The sequence below is a fragment of the Periplaneta americana genome, chromosome 5 (assembly GCF_040183065.1).
Source record: "Periplaneta americana isolate PAMFEO1 chromosome 5, P.americana_PAMFEO1_priV1, whole genome shotgun sequence".
Classification (NCBI taxonomy): Eukaryota; Metazoa; Arthropoda; class Insecta; order Blattodea; family Blattidae; genus Periplaneta; species Periplaneta americana.
The window spans coordinates 63,921,998-63,943,470 of NC_091121.1; the positions used below are offsets into that span (position 1 = coordinate 63,921,998).

Sequence of the window (21,473 nt, forward strand, 5' to 3'; positions counted from 1 at the left end):
ATGCTCAAAATGTGAATCATTCGTAGCCAAACAATGTCCCCGTCCATCACGGAAACAGTCCATTGTCTTTCGCACAGTTATATGACCGACCTGTTCCATCTCATATCTACAATATCATAATATAATATACAGTATATGTATATACAGGGACATCACTTTATTTTTACCAACATTTTTAACATTAACCTGGCTATACTCGGAAACACTGTTGCCCCCTTCCATTACAGGAGTTTGATGTTGCTAGTGCAATATGTAAACAAATCATTTTACTAGGTATAGGAGGAGAGAAAAGTAGTGTATCCATTTATGTCGTAGGGAAATACGATATTACGATTTTCAGTTTGATCATCACTTTTATGGAATTTATCAAAATACAGTAGAGTAGTAACATTTTTTTTTCAAAAACTCAACTTTTCAGGCGGCTATATTCATTATGTAATGTCTACTTTATTTAGCATATTAATTTTATTATTGGTGTTAACATACAATATAGAGAGTGCATTTAAATTGTGGGGGTCATAAGTAAAGGGCTCTAAGTGCGCTTAAGTTACTTTTGAGAAAATGGGGTTTAAATATTTAAGCTTTCGTAAAATCGGTGAAATTTTTATTTAAATTTTAATGTGTGATGAGATTAAAATATCCCTTTGCCACTAAAATTTTAGACACTTTAGGTTACACTGGATGCACTTAACTCATGTTATTACAAATGTCACTAGCATTCCTTTGCTTCTAGCCACCTCAATTCAAAAAAAGCTAATCCGAATTTTTAAACAAGTTGCTGAAAATGGTTGCCGTTCATTACAATGCAGGCTTCAATTCTTTACGAATATTATTAAAAACATTTTGAAGCATATTCTCTGAAATTGAATTTATCGTTTCTTGAATATAATTTTTTAGTACGATATTATTAATATAGGTTCTTTCTTCTATAGAAAACGCAACCATATTTCTGAAACACACTATACACTGCAGTGTTTACTTCACTGCTTGAAGACTTTGAATGCAACAGCGGCCGTAAGTTTGTGTGTCTGACGGGAGCAAGGACATTAGTGAAGGGGTGGGAGTGAAGTACATTCAGAAATGCAGGTACAATAAAAATGCAAGTAAAAATAAAATGATGTCCCTGTATATATATATAATAACAATAACTGTAAAGATACATAGCACTGAAATAAAAATTGTTTCATCGTTTCCTAGTGACAGAGTACTGTTCATCAACTGTCAGAAGTAACTATTACTTCACATGTGGCATAATGGTATCGTGGTATCTTGGATAACATTATTTCGTTCTGTGAAATAATTGGTTGATTATAAAGAAACATATAATTAAATTTTATATCCAACTGGTAACTTAGCAGCAAAGGAATTTTTTGCTTCATGCTAGGGATTTAAACAATTTATTAAGGCTAATATTATTATATTATAAATAAAAAGAATAATTACAATAATTACTAGGATAAAATAAAACGTTATATATTACACGTGGCTAAAATGCCATTATATGATCGTGAGAAATTATAACACGTGTCATAAACATATCACTCACAAATAATGGTCAATTTTAGCGACTTATATAAGTAACTATTATTCTGCAGCTACAATAAATAAGTGAATTCCTTAAATACGGCAAAAACATGTACAAGCGGTGATCTACGATTATTTGAAATCACACAACCACCAACCACGGAAATTACAGCGATTCTACGAATCCCCTGTGATCTTTTATTATTAGAGCCTAAGGCCCATATTATGCTCCCTGAGACATGTACAAACAAATTTTGACTGCCCTTACCCAGCATTGTGATGCACGACTCCCATTGTTATAACTAGACAAAACAATAAATAACACATATCAAAATTTACATCCCCCGTTAATCAAGTTATTATCTCAAAAGTAGCTCATGGTTCCTCCTCCAAACTACTCTTCAAATCTACTTTCTTACTTTCCTTTCATCTGTTCTCTTTTCGTGTCCCAATGTTTAACAACTCAAGTATATATCACAGCACTCACAAATACACACGGTCGAAGAGGGCATTGTAATGTAAGACCCTAAAACGACCGCTGGCGCTGCCAGCACCCCACATTGATTTGTTATCGTTTGTTTGTTTTTTTTTTGTTCAATTTTAATCTCAAAACGTTATTCAAAGTTAACTTCGTAGTCGGGTTTCACTGTCATTTTTAGCTCTGTTTTTCGGTTTCGGTAAATTGAAAAAATCACCATTATCTCGTATTAACTTTAAGTGTCTCAGGGAGCATAATATGGGCCTAATAATAAAAGATCACAGGGAATTCGTAGAATCGCTGTAATTTCCGTGGTTGGTGGTTGTGTGATTTAAAATAATCGTAGATCACCGCTTGTTGGGAATCATTTTAACGTAATTTCAAAACAAAGATGATTTATTTGTCTAATGATATGTTACGGAACCCGAATCACGCAAGTGAAGTGGGTAGGCATTCTTATTCTTCTTTCTCCTTCATGGCCTCGGTCACAAAACTATGTCCACAGTCTAGTATATACAGTCGCGAAGCTCAATACATAGTAAATATGCAAACATTAGATAGTTGCTCACCACTAGGATCGCTGATATCGCCTCATTACAGGCAATGCAAAATAGTACTGTCACAATCTATTGTTTCTAGCACCCTCAAAACTCAAGCTTCGTGACTGTATATAGTAGACTGTGCTATGTCCATGTAGCTAGCTCACATATCTTGTATACTAGCGTTCAAAGATATCTAACCTACGATTTTATGACCGTGTAAGCGAACTTTCCAGCCACGGGATAAGTCAGAACCAAAGATATAAAAATTGACAAACTTTGAAAGATTTCCGCTAGTTCTTATTATTGGGGCGGTTAAAAAAGTGTCAAGAAAATGATTAAGTAGATTAAGCATAAATTATTCTCATAATTGACAATATCAGAGGTTTCCAGCTAAACCCAGTGTCGTTTTAAATTAGTAGCGTGAGTGGTATGAAAAATTGAATTATATAATGCGGGTATATTTATGTACGATTGGCAACACTTATTATCATCGCCATTTCATAGAAGTAATAGCTAAACAATTCACACTTACATCAACAAATTATCGATTAGAAGGATCAGATATCTTTGAAAGTCAGTATACCATAGTCTACTGCAGGTATGCTCATTCTCTGACTCCCGATTACGTTCTGTAATCACAACCTTCCAATGTAGAGCGTACTGTTCCTCGTTCGAAGCTCGACGGATGACTGCGGAAGGCAGTTCAAGTACTTAGTAACGTACGAATATTGCGAGACAATGACGCAGTCAAAACCTTCTGTAACCAAACGATTATTCCGTATAGTGTGGGAGGAAGACTATTTTTGTAGTGAAAACGTAAAGTGTTTACTATGTTGTAAGGTATTGTCAGGAATATTACTGAGCAACATAAAACATTATAGGCTCTGCCATCCAGAACATGCCGAAGTGACAGGGAAGCTGTTTTCTGTAATATGTATTCATATAGCAACATTATTATTATTATTATTATTATTATTATTATTATTATTATTATTACTAGTACAATTATTGTTATTGTGGTGATTTTATTCCAACAGAAATACGTGTTATGATAAAATATTTTTTCAGGGGTGCAACGTGCACTACAGTTTCAAGAATTGAAAGCACTTCATGATACATCAAACATTGAAGAGAGTCGGACAATTCAGAGTGTACGTTTAGGAGCAAGTTATGTGTATGTTGGGAATTAGCTAAGGCACTAAAAACCCTTGTGAACTTGTAAAGAAATCTATGGTGCCTGAACAAAATATAGTTAATTACATCTCACTACTGGAACAGCTGAAATGTGAATTCACAGAACATCGATTTAATGATTTTAGACGTATGGAAAGTGATATTAATCTTTTTGTTAATCCTTTCATAGTAAATTGAGTACAATCCGTGAGAGTGCAGTTCCAGGACTAGTTAATTGATTGACAAAGTCACGTAGAATTCAGAACTAAATGCGGAGAATATGACTTGCCAAGCATAGAAATATTAAAAAATGAACAAAACTCAATGTCCGAAGATGAGCTTATTCGCTGTCACTCGAAATATGTGTGCAAAAAAATTATTTTCGAGAATGAAGGTTGCTAAATCCAAAAATCCAAACGTAGATCCCGATTAACAGATGAGAATCTTTTGTGCATTGCAGTAAATTCGTTGGAAATAGATTTCCAATTACTTGCAGAAAAGAATAGGCTTACACATATCGAATGTGAAATACGAAAATAACATTATCTATGATATAATAATATCATAACTGTATAAAATATAATAAATAATGTAATAATTGAATATTTCGTTTTTCAAATTCAGTTTATTATCCGTATTTGTAAGACTGTGACAGCGATGCCACGGGCGGTGCTGCAATGTAGTTGCGGAGCCCAGTTCCTACACTGTGTGTGTTATGCAGTGCAGCATCATCCATGTAATCGGCGCTTTTACAATTTTGAGCATACCTGGTCTACTGGGTAGGCATTAGATACATACACAATAGACATGTTGCGGGTTGCACTGGCCCGCTAGAGCCTTGGTTTTTCTGAACCAACGCATCCGGACTGTGCGAGATCTGCGTCAGTTCAGAAAAACTAAGGCTTTAGGACCAATGAGTTGCGGGATGCATCAATCATATGTTGCCTATATTCTATAGAGAATGTAAGTTTTTGAATCGGCTATTTACGTCCACGAAGACCGAGTAGTTCAGTTGGTAGAGCAACTGGCTGCGGACTGGAAAATTCCGGGTTCAATCCCTGTGGTGACGGAATTTTTCTTGTTAAAAAATCCGAAGTTCACTCAGCTTCCCATCAAATCGAGTCGTGCATTACAGGCGCTACGCTCTGTTTAAGTTTGTCGAGTATGGCGAAGTCCGATGTTAGCCGATGTTCGCTCTGCACAAGGAGGCCTGTCGTATTACCTCTACCTTGTTACAAAAATAATCGCTGTTCAGTCTCACCCCTTCATGTTTTAACCACTTCGGGCCGTATTCATAGACATTCTTAGCGCGCGCTTCCGGTGGATGATCAGCGAACTAACGTTTTTCGTATTCATAAACCAGTGTTAGCGATATGATATGATATGATATGATATGATATGATATGATATGATGTGATGTGATATGATATGATATGATATGATATGATATGATATGATATGATATGATATGATATGATATGATATGATATGATATGATATGATATGATATGATATATGATATGATATGATATGATATGATATGATATGATATGATATGATATGAATCCTGTGCAAGTAATCACTTGATAGCCGGGGCTAGTTTAGCACGCTCGTAGCGAAATGTCTATGCATAGCACTCTTCAGGATTTTAGCTCTTGCGCTTAGTTTTTCTTATGGAATAAGACGAAGTTGTAATGTATTGGTTGCCTCTCTCATTGCCTCGAATATTGTAGGGCACTGAACCATGCCACCTCATTTTAATGCTGAGGTAAAGAAAGCATGGAGCTCTACCTCCATGGCCTCCAAGCACATTCGTGGCGTGTAAAAATGATGCCCTTACGTTTACTTTTTTTATTTAACTACGCTCTATCAACTATTTGGTTATTTAGTATTGGTGGTATTTTTTTACTTGGTTATTTAACGACGCTGTATTTTTTATTTTAGTAAGTTATTTTACGTCGCTTTATCAACAGCTTAGGTTATTTACCGTCTGAATGAGATGAAGGTGATAATGCGGGTGAAATGAGTCCGGGGTCCAACACCGAAAGTTACCCAGCAACTACTAGGTTATTTAGCGACGATGGGAGTGATGATGACGATATGGTATTGGCGATATGAGACCAATGATTCACCATAGATTACCTGACATTCGCCTTACGGTTGGGGAAAACCTCAGAAAAAACCCAACCAGCTAATCAGCCCAAGCGAGGATCGAACCCGCGCCCGATCGGCAGGCAAGCGCCTTAGCCGACTGAGCTACGCCGGTGGCTTTGGTGGTATTGGTGATAACCAGGAGCAGGTAGTCTATTTATGGAGATTAATTTTATCATTTGTGTTTTTTAATATTGGTGTCGGCGGAGATTGTTGGAGATTGATTTGTAGTCTACTCTTGGCGAAGATTAATGGAAATTTTGGAAAATATAATTATTTTGAAATTGGGTATTAACTGAGTATGAATATTACTTTCAAACTTATTTAACATTAAAGGTTCGTTGGGTTCTAGTAAAGGTGCGGTATGACCAATAGGCAATATTTGTTGGATTGAGACTGTATTTAACACATATTTACTTTAAAAAAAAAAAAAGAACTTGCAGCCCTCAAATTAATACTTTCAAATTATTAGTGAAACGTTGAATTCTCCGTTTTTTGAGTTCACTAATGTAATCAGAACACCTGGAATACCATGTAATGTAGCCTACTTGGATATACTAGTATAACAAATTCAAGTGAAAAAAAAAAAATCCGAAAAAAAAACTCAGAATATGAAATTCGCTATAAAACAACGAGATAGTAATAATTCGCGAATGTGTTCATATTTCGCTATTATAACTCTATTTCGCGATTTGTCGCAATTGTTTGATCCACATATGATTAATCAGAATCACTTAATTCGTAAAGATTAGTAAAAATCTATTGTATATCTATTATGTCGTGATTTTCGCGACCTCCATAAATACCCGGCCCTGGTGATAACAAAATGCTATTTGGTGAGTTGCGCCCCAGGATTCGTCATTTACTGCCTGACGTTTGCCTCGCATTTCGGATAAATTCGGATAAAACCCAACCAGTTTGGCCTAATCATTTTAGGAGGAATTCGAATTCACGCTCTAATTCAGCCCAGAAGCACGGATCTACCTACCACGCCAGCGAAGTTACGAGTAGACTATGGACGCTTTGGGCTATTACTTTCTTGGGGGATCCCTGAAATTTTAGGTATTAATATCTAAACGAAGTGCGTAGAGCTGATAATTTTTACACGAAATACGATGTAATTAGTTATAAAAGTTAACTCGCACGTATAGAATGTCAAAACTCTAATTTTTAATCAGATAAAATGTTTATTATTTTGTACGGGGTGGGTGGACGTTAAAGGGAACGGCTCTCACTGCGTTGGGGTAGTAAGGTATCAGTGACTGGAAAGCCGTAGAGAAGTTCGCGTGTTGAGTACTTATTTCTCTCTTCGAGACGAGTTCGTCCACGCGCATCAAAGTGATCAATGGTTCTCTTCAACTTCCTCGAAAGGTAAGCGTACGTCTTCAAATTGGAGATACTGTAGAGTGTAGACTACCATATGCCACCTATTGTAACTGGAGAACTATCGCAGTATTTTTCTAGTATCCCCTTCGGTGGCTGAGTATTCAGACCTTCAGCCTGTCATACAGACGGTCCAGGTTGGAGTCCCGGTCAGGCCTGGAATTTTTCATTCCACAATGACCGTAGTTGGGGGTTTTTCTCGAGGTTCTCCCGTTTCCGCATATTAGGCATCTACATCATTCCGTCAACATTTCTGTATTCCGTCATTATTCCATAGCATTCTCCGAACGCTGTCTGGCGACGCACAGAGGGGTGGCTGGCCTAGAGATGAGTGAGGCGGCTTATTCGAAACCTGAGTACGCAATGAACCTTAGTGTAGTCAGCCGGTGTGTGTATGGGATTGCGCGTAGCTTGTGGGCTAATCGCGCAATAGATCTTAAAAGAGTCGCAGTGGTGGGTCATAGTGCCTCCTCTTCCGAAAATTCCATTCTATTTCATGGTCCAGTAAACTCATAATTAGGGTCCATATTCCAGCTACCTAAAGACTGAAGTTAAAGACACAGTGGATGTATACAGTACGCCGAACCCAGGTAATGCAACGGATAAGGATGTAAACAAACACGTTTCGCTGCGTGTTCGTGGAGTACAATCACTCCCGACATTCTGAAGCTATTATACTAGTAAACACATGCTTGAGCCGTGATGTTCATTTTCGTCGTGATCTTTGCTGTCAATAATAACGTGCATTCGTAAGTTACGGAACTTGAACATATGCGAAATTATGTTATTTTGCAAGAAATTATTTCAATGGCATATGACGTTATTGGTATATGATATACAAGATATTCCTATTGTCTGATATTTTTTCGTGTTTCATTAGGATACTGCATGTCGCTCATAACTAAAAACCCACTAATTTTCTATATATTTTTCTAGAAATTCCCTTAAATGTAGATTATTCAATTTATTAATGGGAATGTTGGCACTGTACATCATGGTAGATATATAAATCCACGCTAAACGTCGAGTTAATATCTTGCTAATTTTCAGATTGTGATGGCATTGGTTCTTTTGGTTTACGTTCAACACACTTTCTGTGCCTTTTGGTATTGCAGTGTCTTTCAGTGCACTGTCTTAGTCTCTTTTACGTTTATTTCACATAATTCATATATAATGTTGTCTATAATGACAGTGAAAATATTAGTTCAAATATCCTCAACTATGCCCTACAATTTTACATGCTTGAGCGTCTTACCTAAAGCATTTTACCTCTGCAATGAACCTTCAATCAGCCACAAAGATGTAGTTATTTAAATAATACGACTAGTAAGAGCAGTAATCGATAAGAATACTCACTATGACTGCGTCCCGATTTTGACTTTCTAGAGGAAGAGGGCAGAGAATGTGTAACTATTTTGTACACGAATGTACCTGTACCTGCGCTGTGACGTCATATATACCTCGAATTAGGCAACTTCATTCCAGTTTATAGGTAGATGGAATACGGACCCTACTCATAATACAAATTACAGTATATGTACAAATATTTTATGCTTTCGTTGTATTCAGGAAAAAAAAATATGCCGCACAGTAATTTCCAGTTTATAATATAATGGACTGAAAGTATTAGCCTATTTGAAGAATTGAAATTTACCAAATATATTTACTGAAACATATACCAACAATGTAAAAGTATATAATATCCAAAAGTACTTGTACGTTTAAATTGAAGATCCGGAACACATATAGGACGTCCATATTAAAATTAATTCAGCATTTTAACACGTGTAGAAGTTCACTAACTCTAACGAGATTTTTCCCTTCAAATTAGCGATGATACAAATAAAAGTAGACTGACTGAATAATTAGCGTGTTGTTCTTGTTAGACAGGTTTGTTTAACGCAACACGAGTGTAGGGCACTATATAATGTTTTTAAATTCAGACCTATTTAACTGTGGTAAACTGAAGTCTAATTGCGAATGCTGTCAGATGTTTACGACACGAAGAGAAGTAGGTTGATGACAGGCAGTAGCCCTGTTTCCAATTCACTTCGCTTTCAGTATGTAAATCCATTGATTTCGAAACTAAAATTCTTCTTTATGTTGCAGAAACATAATACATTGTATTTAAAAGAAGGCTATAATGGCGATATCTGTTAATTTTTAGTAGGTAGTATAATTTATGGTGAATATTCCATTTTGCTACGCACCACATACAAGAGAAAAAAGTACTTAAGTCACTGAAAATAAAGGTATACCAAAATAACCTCGACATTTTTGCACACCACCCTGCAGACACGATATGATAACTATGCAAATCTAGTCTTTCAGGTAAGGCTCCCTGTAAAGCAGATTTGAATAATTTCAAGGGAAAAATTGTTCCGGGATCGATACCCGGCCCTGGAACAATTTTTCCCTTGAAATTATACGATATAACTTCGAAAGCTGTAAATTCATTACAAATAGGTACATTAGTTTCTTGTTTACCCGGCGCATAATTCTCTCAGAGAATGACAAAACCCAGTGGTACCACAATCATTTTGCACAAGCGAGATAGTAGCGAATAACTTTTATCTATCCATCTAATTACCAAAAGGCGTATATGTAAAGCACACCAAAAGCTGAGGAGACCGAACCTAACCTGTCACTGATCCTCGACCTTACGAAAACTCGCTATCTACAGTACGGTTATTTAGTCCTGACAGTCGCAGACGATGTGCGCGTTGATCAGACGAGTCCATTTAATTACGCCAAGGGGTGTTTGGGTTATTCACTCGCTTGCCTTCGAAGCGATCGGATGTCATGCGTGCAGTATAGCGGTTTGTTTCCAGTAAAATTAAGCTGTACTGCATTCCTTTGCCGACCGCTCGCCCTTGTCTCTACTCCGGAACTCTCCCCATTCCTCCTATTACTTCCTCTCTTTCGCGTCGCTGAGCTGTTAGGGCTAAATAATCCGGCTGTACCTACTGTAGCCTACTTAGAGGAAAACCTTTCAACTAAATCCGACAGTATGTGTAGGACTGGCATAATTATATATGTGTGCGAATTGTTTATTGAGTGGAATTGTGTAGATATAGTGCATTAAACGTGATATATTTATTTCATTTTTAGCTTGTGTACAATGGATTCCATTAATACCGCCCCGTTCTTCAGTCTACTGACAACAAAACTACGTCTTCTACCCCCACCCTTAGAATGCATGTGCGGCTTGACTCGTCTGTGTTGTGTCTCTCTGTTTTCAGCGGTGTTTATGACAGAGTAACAGCTGCTTCGTCACCGCAAATTAGAACTCGTTTGCAAGCAGCACGCCACTGCTCATAGGAATAGCTACCTTTGTGCATACTTACCAGGATAACGGTGGTGGGAGGGGGATGAAGTACTGAACGTAAGCGCAACTTCAAAATTTGATGGCATTAATGGAATTGATTGTACAATTGTGAAGTTATTCCGTATCTCTTTTTAATATGAATCAGTTAAAAAAACGCAGTAAAAATCAGATATACTGTATGTTCTGCGTAACGAGATCGAAGATTCAAGTAATTGTCTAATTTGTTGACTTGCTTTCTTGTATTTAGACATTGGGGAATAATAAATCGTGTTTTATTTCTGAGACATTAAATGTAATGTAGAGAGTATAAAGCCAGCAGGAAAGGTTTAGAAAGAAATACTTTAACCTTAAAAGATACGGAGAGTCCACTGCAAAAAGGGGAAATGTCGAATTTATTTCATTTTGCAGGAAATGAAATTTAAACGTCGACATTCCCCCTTTTTGTGTTGTATACCAATTCGTCAACACGATGTAGATATGAAATTATCATATTTCTTGCAATGCAACAAAGCGACGCTCTTTTTACCTACTATAATTTTCAGTCACGTCGAAATATGATCTCGAGTCTCTGAAGTGAAAAGTCGACGCTGTAACCACTATACGCCTATTAATTGATTTATGACAGCTTGGAATGCGGTATGGCGATGAAATCTGTATCTCATTCCCATCTTACAAGAAAGTGCTGGCAGAGAAAGAGTAAACGCCTTAATTTGTATAAGCTCACGCTTTCACCATTCCCTTCTCATCTATAAAATGCATGCTAATTTGAATGTTAGGACCGGTCAGATCTAGTGCAAAACTATCTGCATTTCATTTATGTCATAAAAGTCGACCATATTAAAGAGAGTTTGAAATGATAGCCATGTTCCAACCTTTTTAGGCACAGTTAACTGAGCAAGGTAATAATAATAATAATAATAATAATAATAATGTACAAGTATATCGGTCTTCTTCATTTTTCTATTTGAAGTTTTTTAATCTGTTTTGATTTTTAATGAGACCTTGCTTCTTACATTTCACTGTTCTTTCTTCATTTTTAGATTATAACTAAGTAGTCATTATTATTTTTTAGAGTTATTTGAATTCTTGAGTTGTCTGTTCTATCTATATATTTTCGTATTGGTATGCATAATATAAGACTTCAGCTTTAAATTAGCCTTTTCATTACATCATTACACCTCAGGCAACGATATCAACGGTTGCACTTTCACTACATGTATCTATTGAGGAATCTTGTAATTGTTGGAGAAGTTAGTGCAAAGGTCTGGCAAGCCGTCGTCATGGGCCAAGCACTCAGTTTTTACCATTGCAGGATCAGTGTGGCTGACATTTTCATTTATTTTTGGTGCTCTAAGTTTCGAACTGTGACAGTATGGAAAATAGCTGAAAGACTAATACATGTTTAAAATACACTTAGAAGTAGTACCGCCTCCTTCGTGTAAAATATGTGAGTTCACGAGATCTCGTTTCGCAATAAGTGTAAAGTGGAGTTCTTCGATTTAGTTCCACATTGAAAAATTATTTTGTTGACGAATCTCTGAAACCTTATCTTTTAAAGTGATGCATCACAATTCTGCACTCTAAGTGTAGACCTATAATTATGGTCACTACTTTTTATAAGAGATAGCTGTGTTCGGAGTTTTATTACCCACTTAGCTAATGATTTCATTTTTTATCTCAGTATTTTTTTTCTCAATTTTCACAGAAGGGCCTACTACTTAATCCAGGATCCTCAATTGATTACCTAGATGCAACAAGAGCGTTAGTGGTAAAATGATATGTTTAGAGAGAGAGAGAGAGAGAAAAAAACAAAGTTTTGATAGTGTCTGAGACTTAGAGCAACATATGAATATACTGAAAAATGTATATTTATTAGTAAGAGAATACAAATTGTTAACATTCTGAGGTATTATGATATCAAATTAAACCATTTTTGTAAATATGGACTCTTGAAATAATGCAATTAACGCTGTTCTTGCGTAGAAGGCATAATTCCCAGACTTTTATGTTGAAACTTTTACATTTGTCTTCTTTACTGGTTTATTTGAACATATTTCACAACTCAGATTCTGATTTAACCCATTTGATCCCAAGACACTTTCAATGATTGGAATATAAATATTTCAGAATTGCCCAAATTATTTATGCCCAAATTATTTTTTATTAAAAATGTTGGTGTTTCTTATATATTCCTACTTATTGACACATAAGAAACAAAATAAGATGATTATTGGTCCTCTCAAATCATTTACGCCGTAAATAATGCATGTTCCCATTTGGGAACAGTGGGAGTAAAGGGGTTAAGTTCTGAATTATCACTTCGGTCAATGCTATTCGCACAGTCCATGTTTAGAACATACCTAATCCAATCAGCATTTTCTGTTTTCAAAAATTTACACAAAGACAACACATTTGTTCTTTTTTTTTTTAAGCAGAATTTACCCCTAGTTTAGGAACCTCGCTCAAATTAAGATCTTGGTAACTTTGAAAAGGAGAACTGTGATTCTACTGGCTTATATTATGCATTATTTCTTGGCTTGTATTTTCTTTCCTGTATGTACGGTACATACGTTTCACCTATTTCGATGTTGTTTAGCAATATTTATTTTCCACAATTCTGGATTTCGTTTTCTTTTCTTCCCTTTACTCAACACGGTCAACAGTTTTCTCTTCCGAGGTAATGGTTTGTTCGTCAAGCCAGGCCATCTTGTTTGATGTATAATGCCGTGCTTGATGCTGAAAGACGAGGATGCAAGAACAGTGTAGCACATGACTCTTTTTATGGACCTCCTGCCATCTAGCGATGAGATAATGAAATAATTTTTATGGAGCTGATATCTCATAATTTGAAGAATGCAATGCGTGCATAAAAAATGTTGTATGTTTTGTTGTACTAACACAGCATCTCTAAAGTCGTCAGTTGAAAAATATAACTGATTTCATTGACCGTGACGGTGCCTAAGTGCTGACACGCTTGGCATATAAACCAGGAGTGCCTGGTTAAAATCTCGGTTGATCCAACCTGAATTTATATCTTATGTTGGGTAAGCCCGTGGTACAGGCAATACAGGGGTTTTCATGAGTACTCGGATACCTCTGTGACACTCCAACAATTCATATCGTCATCATTCATTAAGAGAGGAATGTATAGCCACCTGTGGTGCACTCTGGATAAGTCTCTGACGAACTAAATGGTATACTCTTCTCGGCACTACTGACATCTGTGAGCCCGCTCGTAGAGTCATTGTGAATAACGACAAGTTCACGCCCTTGCCAGTGTAAGAGAGAAATGATTTTAGACTATTACAGCTGCCTTAATGAATAACTAATGATTTATGCTGTATATGCGGGCTTGTTGTGGACAGCAACTTAAGAAAGATATTAATTGAAAGTGTGTAATTGACACAGTTTCTTTTTGTCAGCCAAAGTATTCAATTCTCACTTTCACCTTGATGAATTCGAAAGAGCTTTGCTCCTCCTTAAAAAAACTGAAGTTCTTATAGTCGTCCAACGCTAACCTCGAGTTTTTAGGGTACGAAGAACAAACCAGCAATAGGAGAGCAATACAATCAAGGGACACTGAAAACAATGCACTGCTCCGTCTACACCGAATTCTAGTAACTGTTGAATAAGGATGAAACTAATCCCATCGACGCTAAATAACCTCGTAATTGATACAGGTCGTTAATAACCAAGTACAAATGTCTCGATTTATTGTTGAAGAGACCAAGCAGAGACTGTATTATCCACCCATTACATGAACCGCGGGTCGAGTAGACAAATAAAATTCTAATGATAGAATGAACTTTACGATTTCCGTACTCAAGATCTACCTATATTGCCGGTCTTGTATAATATCTAAAGATAGGAATTTACCCACGGACATTACAAGGTTAGGTATGCATAGTGTGTTCGTTGTTGAAAGAGAAGTGAGCGTAGCTAGCAATGGAGGTGCATGTTAAGGAACTCTGCTATGTTGTAAGCAGGGTGAGATTGTAGCTTTATGTGGTTAACTATAAGCAGGGTGAGATTGTAGCTTTATGTGGTTAACCAATCAACGAATCGCAGTGCAATGTAAGTAAACTAATTGACGGAGCACAACGCTGAACCCTATGCACGAGACATCCCCATTCAATTGCTGCAATAAAAAAAAACACATATCAGTTGTAACCTGGCCATACTTCAGGCTTCACGTCGTTCATGACGTAACGATAGTCTAAGCACAACTAACCTAATATCCCCATGTTGTGGTATAAATTCTTACCTTTAATAATATCGTAGGCTACGATAAAATCCATGTAAACATAGTCGGCCGCGGTGTTATGTGCGTTTGAAAGGTATTCGCTGAATAAAATCATGATAATGCTGTACAGTTGATATTATATTATTGATCCTGAGGCTAAATCTTTCATTACATCATAACACCTTAGGCAAAGACTGCAATGGTTGCATATTTGCACCTACATCTTTTGAGTCCTAAAAACAATTCTTTAGAAATAAAGTAAAGCCATTTTGGTGGCGAAATACCTTGCATAGAATACGAATAAGACTGCGCATCTGTTGTTATGTTAATATATAGAAAGTCACTTGTGTTATATCTGTGACAACGATGTCTGATAAAGAGGAAGAATGGACCTAAAGACTCGTAGAAAGTAAGAGGACCGAGTATCGATATGTTGCAACATTGCCATCGCGGTTCAGTGCCCCAGATCAGTCACTGAGAGAGAAAGTCGCATTGTTTCAGTTTTTAAGTAAAAGTTAACTTGTGGAAGTTTTTGTAATATATCGTTCTGCCAATATTATCATTGGCATTCCTCTGCCTCATGTCCCTCGCTACACTTCGTGACTGAATATGTACGTAATTTTATCATCATATAAGGTCGAATGTTTAGGTAGCCTGTACTGTTGTGTGTTATGATGACTGTTACTTCATAAATTGTCAGAAAACATGTTGGGAATACCCATACACTGATACAAATCGAAATGACAGCTTATCGGGTGATAGTTGTGTTCCCTTCACCATTGATAATAGTCATACGAGTCGAGGTTGTGGAATTTCTGTCTTGTATGTAGGGGTTAAAAAAAAAAAACATTGTTAGCGGTCATGTCTTTGTGCGTGTTGAAATATATCTTTTTTCCATAACTGACTTTCAGAGCGTGTATTTCCACGTCATTTCCCTTTCTATATTTCTCAACTTTTTTGCATTCGTTTCTCTTAAACAAAGAATGACACTGAAAATCTAATCGTTTGGTGTATCTTGATACATGTTCTGTGTGTTGTGTAGACAAATAAAGGGAAATCTGTATGAGACGGACAAATGGTGTTTTTGGATGGCAGTAATGATCTAAAATGCATGATTTTTAGTAATTTGACGTACGCTGTATATGACATAATAATGTAGCTTAGGCATCCGCTCATCTAACTTAAATTTATCACAGTCCTCAACCTCCTGTCACTTAGCTATATCACAGTCTAGTATATACAGTCACGAAGCTTGAGTTGAGGGTACTACGAATAATAGACTGTGCAGGTACTATTTCGCATAGTAGCGATCCTAGTGGTTAGCAACTATCTATGGATGCATATTTACTACGTATTGAGCTTCATGACTGTATATACTAGACTGTGGCTATACCCTCTTTTTTGTGAAGTATTTATACACGCTTTAACATCTGTAGTCATATCGAGTTTGTAGGTTCTTTGGGTATATCAGTAGGTCGTTTTTATAATTGTTGAGTTCCTGTTTCTATTGTCGTGTGTGGCTTGTGTTCATGTAACTGATTTGTTTTTACATTTTTATTGATGATTATTGTATTGGTGATTGAGGCGGTGATGAATCATGATATGTAAATTTCCAATCCGGCATTCACCTTTGTGATTGAGGGAAACTATAAAAAATCTCAATGAGATTGGCTGGCCACGGGGTTTGAACCCGGAAACTCCAGAAGGCGAGTCGCAATCGTTAATGTCTGAGCCAACTCGCTCGGTAGCCTCTCTTCAATTCACTCGAAATTTGGGAGTTCTCAGCCTACTGTTACTTAGCTATCTCCCCATTTAATCCACTCTAAATTTGTTACAGTCTTAGGTTTCTTGTGACTTAACTGTCCTTTCATTTAACCCACTCTAAATTGGTCACAGTCCTCAGCCCCCTGCCAATTTAGCTATTCCCTCATCTAATTCACTCAAAATTTGTCTAGTATTAAGACTCGTGTGTCTTAGCTAGCCCCTCATTTACCTCAGAATTTGTCTCAGTCCTCAGCGTCCTGTCTGTTATCCCTTCATCTACTCCACTCAGAATTTTTTGCAGTCCTAAACCTCGTGTGTCTTAGCTAGCCCCTCATTTACTCAAAATTTGTCTCAGTCCTCAGTGTCTTGTCTGTTATCCTTCATCTACTCCACTTAGAATTTGTCACAGTCCTAAGCCTAGTGTGTCCTAGCTAGCCCCTCATTTACCTCAAAATTTGTCTCAGTCCTCAGCGTTCTCTCTGTTATCCCTTCATCTACTCCACTCAGAATCTGTCACAGTCCTAAGCCTATTGTGTCTTAGCTAGCCCCTCATTTACTCAAAATTTGTCTCAGTCCTCAGTGTCTTGTCTGTTATCCTTCATCTACTCCACTTAGAATTTGTCACAGTCCTAAGCCTAGTGTGTCCTAGCTAGCCCCTCATTTAGCTCAAAATTTGTCTCAGTCCTCAGCGTTCTCTCTGTTATCCCTTCATCTACTCCACTCAGAATTTGTCACAGTCCTAAGCCTAGTGTGTCCTAGCTAGCCCCTCATTTACCTCAAAATTTGTCTCAGTCCTCAGCGTTCTCTCTGTTATCCCTTCATCTACTCCACTCAGAATTTGTCACAGTCCTAAGCCTAGTGTGTCTTAGCTAGTCCCTCATTTACCTCAAAATTTTTCTCAGTCCTCAGGGTCCTGTCTGTTATCCCTTCATCTACTCCACTTAGAATTTGTTGCAGTCCTAAGCCTCGTGTGTCTTAGCTAGCCCCTCATTTACTCAAAATTTGTCTCAGTCCTCAGCGTCTTGTCAGTTATCCCTTCATCTACTCCACTCAGAATTTGTCACAGTCCTAAGCCTAGTGTGTCTTAGCTAGCCCCTCATCTACCGCAAAATTTTTCTCAGTCCTCAGGGTCCTGTCTGTTATCCCTTCATCTACTCCACTCAGAATTTGTCAGTCCTAAGCCTAGTGTGTCTTAGCTAGCCCCTCATTTATCTCAGAATTTGTCTCAGTCCTCAGGTTCCTGTCTGTTATCCTTTCGTCTACTCCACTCAGAATTTGTCACAGTCCTAAGCCTCGTGTGTGTTAGCTAGCCCCTCAGTTACCTCAAAATTTGTCTCAGTCCTCAATGTCTTGTCTGTTATCCCTTCATCTACTACACTCAGAATTTGTCACAGTCCTAAGCCTAGTGTGTCTTAGCTAGCCCCTCATTTACCTCAAAATTTGTCTCAGTCCTCAATTTCTTGTCTGTTATCCCTTCATCTATTCCACTCAGAATTTGTCACAGTCCTAAGCCTAGTGTGTCTTAGATAGCCCCTCATCTACCTCAAAATTTTTCTCAGTTCTTAGGGTCCTGTCTGTTATCCCTTCATCTACTCCTCTCAGAATTTGTCACAGTCCTAAGCCTAGTGTGTCTTAGATAGCCCCTCATCTACCTCAAAATGTTTCTCAGTCCTCAGGGTCCTGTCTGTTATCCCTTCATCTACACCTCTCAGAATTTGTCACAGTCCTAAGCCTAGTGTGTCTTAGATAGCCCCTCATCTACCTCAAAATTTTTCTCAGTTCTCAGGGTCCTGTCTGCTATCCCTTCATCTACTCCTCTCAGAATTTGTCACAGTCCTAAGCTTAGTGTGTCTTAGCTAGCCCCTCATCTACCTCAAAATTTTTCTCAGTCCTCAGGGTCCTGTCTGTTATCCCTTCATCTACTCCTCTCAGAATTTGTCACAATCCTAAGCCTAGTGTGTCTTAGCTAGCCCCTCATTTATATATGAGAGTTTGTCTCAGTCCTCAGGTTCCTATCTGTTATCCTTTCGTCTACTCCACTCAGAATTTGTCACAGTCCTAAGCTCGTGTGTCTTAGCTAGCCCCTCATTTACCTCAAAATTTGTCTCAGTCCTCAATGTCTTGTCTGTTATCCCTTTATCTACTCCAATCAGAATTTGTCACAATCCTAAGCCTCGTGTGTCTTAGCTAGGCCCTCATTTACCTCAGAATTTGTCTTAGTCCCAGCGTCCTAGCCTGGCCCTACATGGGAAAAGCAGCACTATATTCTCAGCTATTGACAAGATATTGACATTCAAGAGAAAATTCCTGTTTTGAACGAACTGTTTCACAACAGTGTTGTGGAGTGTTTCCCAATACTTCAAGAGTTCTGTGATTAGTTGAGACTTGATCAGTTATTCCTAGATGACCTCTGTGATGAGAGAAGCAACTTCATATGTTTTGCAAGAGTCTGTCGCACAAAAATTTCCGGAGGGACTAAATGCGAAAATACAACGGGATTCTTAGGTAAATAATCCCGTTGTAACTTCAGAAAAGCCTCCTAACATGACAATGCAATAATATGATAAAATTGATATACTTATTGATATAATTTCTGACAAATTCTACACTGCAGACAACTTTTCAGAAGAAACGATAGGCAGAACTTTGGTGCAGTGTTAAAGAAGAGTAGGCCTATCATGCATTATCTGCGAAGACTGTTCCGGTTTTTCTTTCGTTTGTCAGCAACAAGATGTGTGTTGAGTGATTTTGCCATATACGAGTATATGCTACGACGAAGACAAAGTGCCGCAGTCAACTACACGCTGAACAAGAGATAGGATTTTCCAAATATCTTCTATCCTGCGAAATGTAAAGCAAATTAAGGGCCAGAAAAAAGCAGGCCTATCACTTATCTCTTTAAAAGAAAAAATATTGAAATTGATGGTGAAAAAAAAACATGTTCTCAGTACAACTTGTTCACATTACAAATAAATATTTTAATGGAATGCACCAAAATTATTATTTTTATTGTCATTATTATTTCACATTTCATTGTTTTTGGCCATTAAGTGTTGGTTTTGTCAATGGCTCCTTTTCATAACAATTCATGATAACTAAACTTTTGATGGAGAAATGTGACTGCGCTTCGTGAGCATTACAATCACTAACAAGGGCTCCGTGGCTGAAAAAGTTTGTCAACTTCTGCTTTACAGATCAGGCGACGTGTGCATTATCAGAATGATGGTCTCCTCTCACTTTTCCCGTGCAGTAGCAGTTCACCTTGTGTACGAGAGAGAAGTACAAACAAGAGAACAATAAATATTACTTTCCTGTACTGTGCACGTTGCTGCGCTCATCAGCCGTGCAGAGTTACGAAATGCTACGCGCGCGATTCACATCCGTGCGGCCAAGTGCGTTGAAGTGAAAAATCTGCTTTCGAGCTGACATGTACTTATTTTCTGCTTAATACAGTACTTTTTAATACCTCTTTCCGTGCATTTTTAACATATTCCCTTTAATTACACTCACAACCATTTATATTTTCTTAGGATTCGAATAGCTGTAAGTCCTCAAATTAATTTTCGGACCCATGTTCATATAATTTTTCCTCAAAATTACCTATAAAGTGATTCTTAAAGCGCAGGTTATACTTCATGAGCCACCTTGTAAATACATTGTAATAAATGTAATTTTAAAGTATTATTTCTTCAAATCTCTTAATTTGCATAATTATACCTTAAATGGAAACCTTATTTAGACCGGAAGTTAGGACTTGAAAGATATCTCTATGAATTATTTTGAACAATAAAATGTAATTGAAGTCTTTAATATACTAGATAAAAAGGAAACTTCGATTTTCTTTAATATAAATAAATACTTATAGAATTATTCAAGAATTGACTTCTTGAATGAAACATTTTGGAGCTTGAAGATGACTGCATGAATTACTTTGCGAAATTAACATACTTTCTAGCCGTTACGAAGAGGACAAGAAAAGAACCATTTTTCTGTGAAATGTTACTTTTCTGCACAATTTCCACAGAGATAATTTAAAAACGGACTCAAATGGCACATTACTTACAGCTGACATCTTTTAATATGGATAACCTATTTTTTATAGACTGTTGTAAAAAAAGTTTGTTTCTGCAGAAATATCTAGATATATTTTTTTCTATTTAACGTTTTGCTTCCATATTATTGTTGGTTGCTTGACAATTAAGTAAATATATTTAAGTCATTGACATTACCTGATATTCGCCTTACATTTTGGGGAAACCTTGGAAAAAAAGCACTCAGGTAATCTGCCTACCGGAATTAGAACTATCGTCCATTACATTTATAAGCAAGTGCACTACCATCTGTGTTACGCCATTGTCTCACCATCTTCATTAAATAGGAAAGTGATATTCCAAGCGATTACATCACACGGAGAGTCACCATGGAAATTCATGCAAAATTGCGTTAACCCGTACAATTATAATAGAATTATGATTATCTCCTTTTTGCAATTACAAAATATAACTGCAATGCAGATAACATTTAAGTATACAGCAAGTTATTTTATTTCCTTAAGGGAACCCGGTAGACTGTATGCTTGCAATGTAAAAATCAGAGTTCAAGTAACATTTTCGCAGAAACTATCACACATAGAAGACTCAAATTTTCAGCTTATTAATACATAAGTTTTACTTATTTTCACATGATAGTTTTAAAAAAAATTCTTTTACTATTAAAATAAGGAAATGTTCTCAATCTCTTAATATAAAAAAATTGGATGAGAGAGTTCCAGGAACATTTCCTCAAAATCTACTGTATTAGAAGGCTCAAATTTTCAGCACTTACTCATATATGTTTTACACATTTTTACGGTTTGTTTTAAAAATTCCTTTTAGATTGAAATACAGA

General features: G+C 36.9%; 1 protein-coding gene across 1 annotated transcript in view; it reads right to left on the reverse strand.

Moving 5' to 3' along the window:
- The window catches only part of LOC138699775 (uncharacterized), a 68,265-nt gene that overhangs the window by 27,284 nt on the left and 19,508 nt on the right, over positions 1-21,473 (reverse strand). The gene's annotated exons all lie outside the window — the stretch shown is intronic.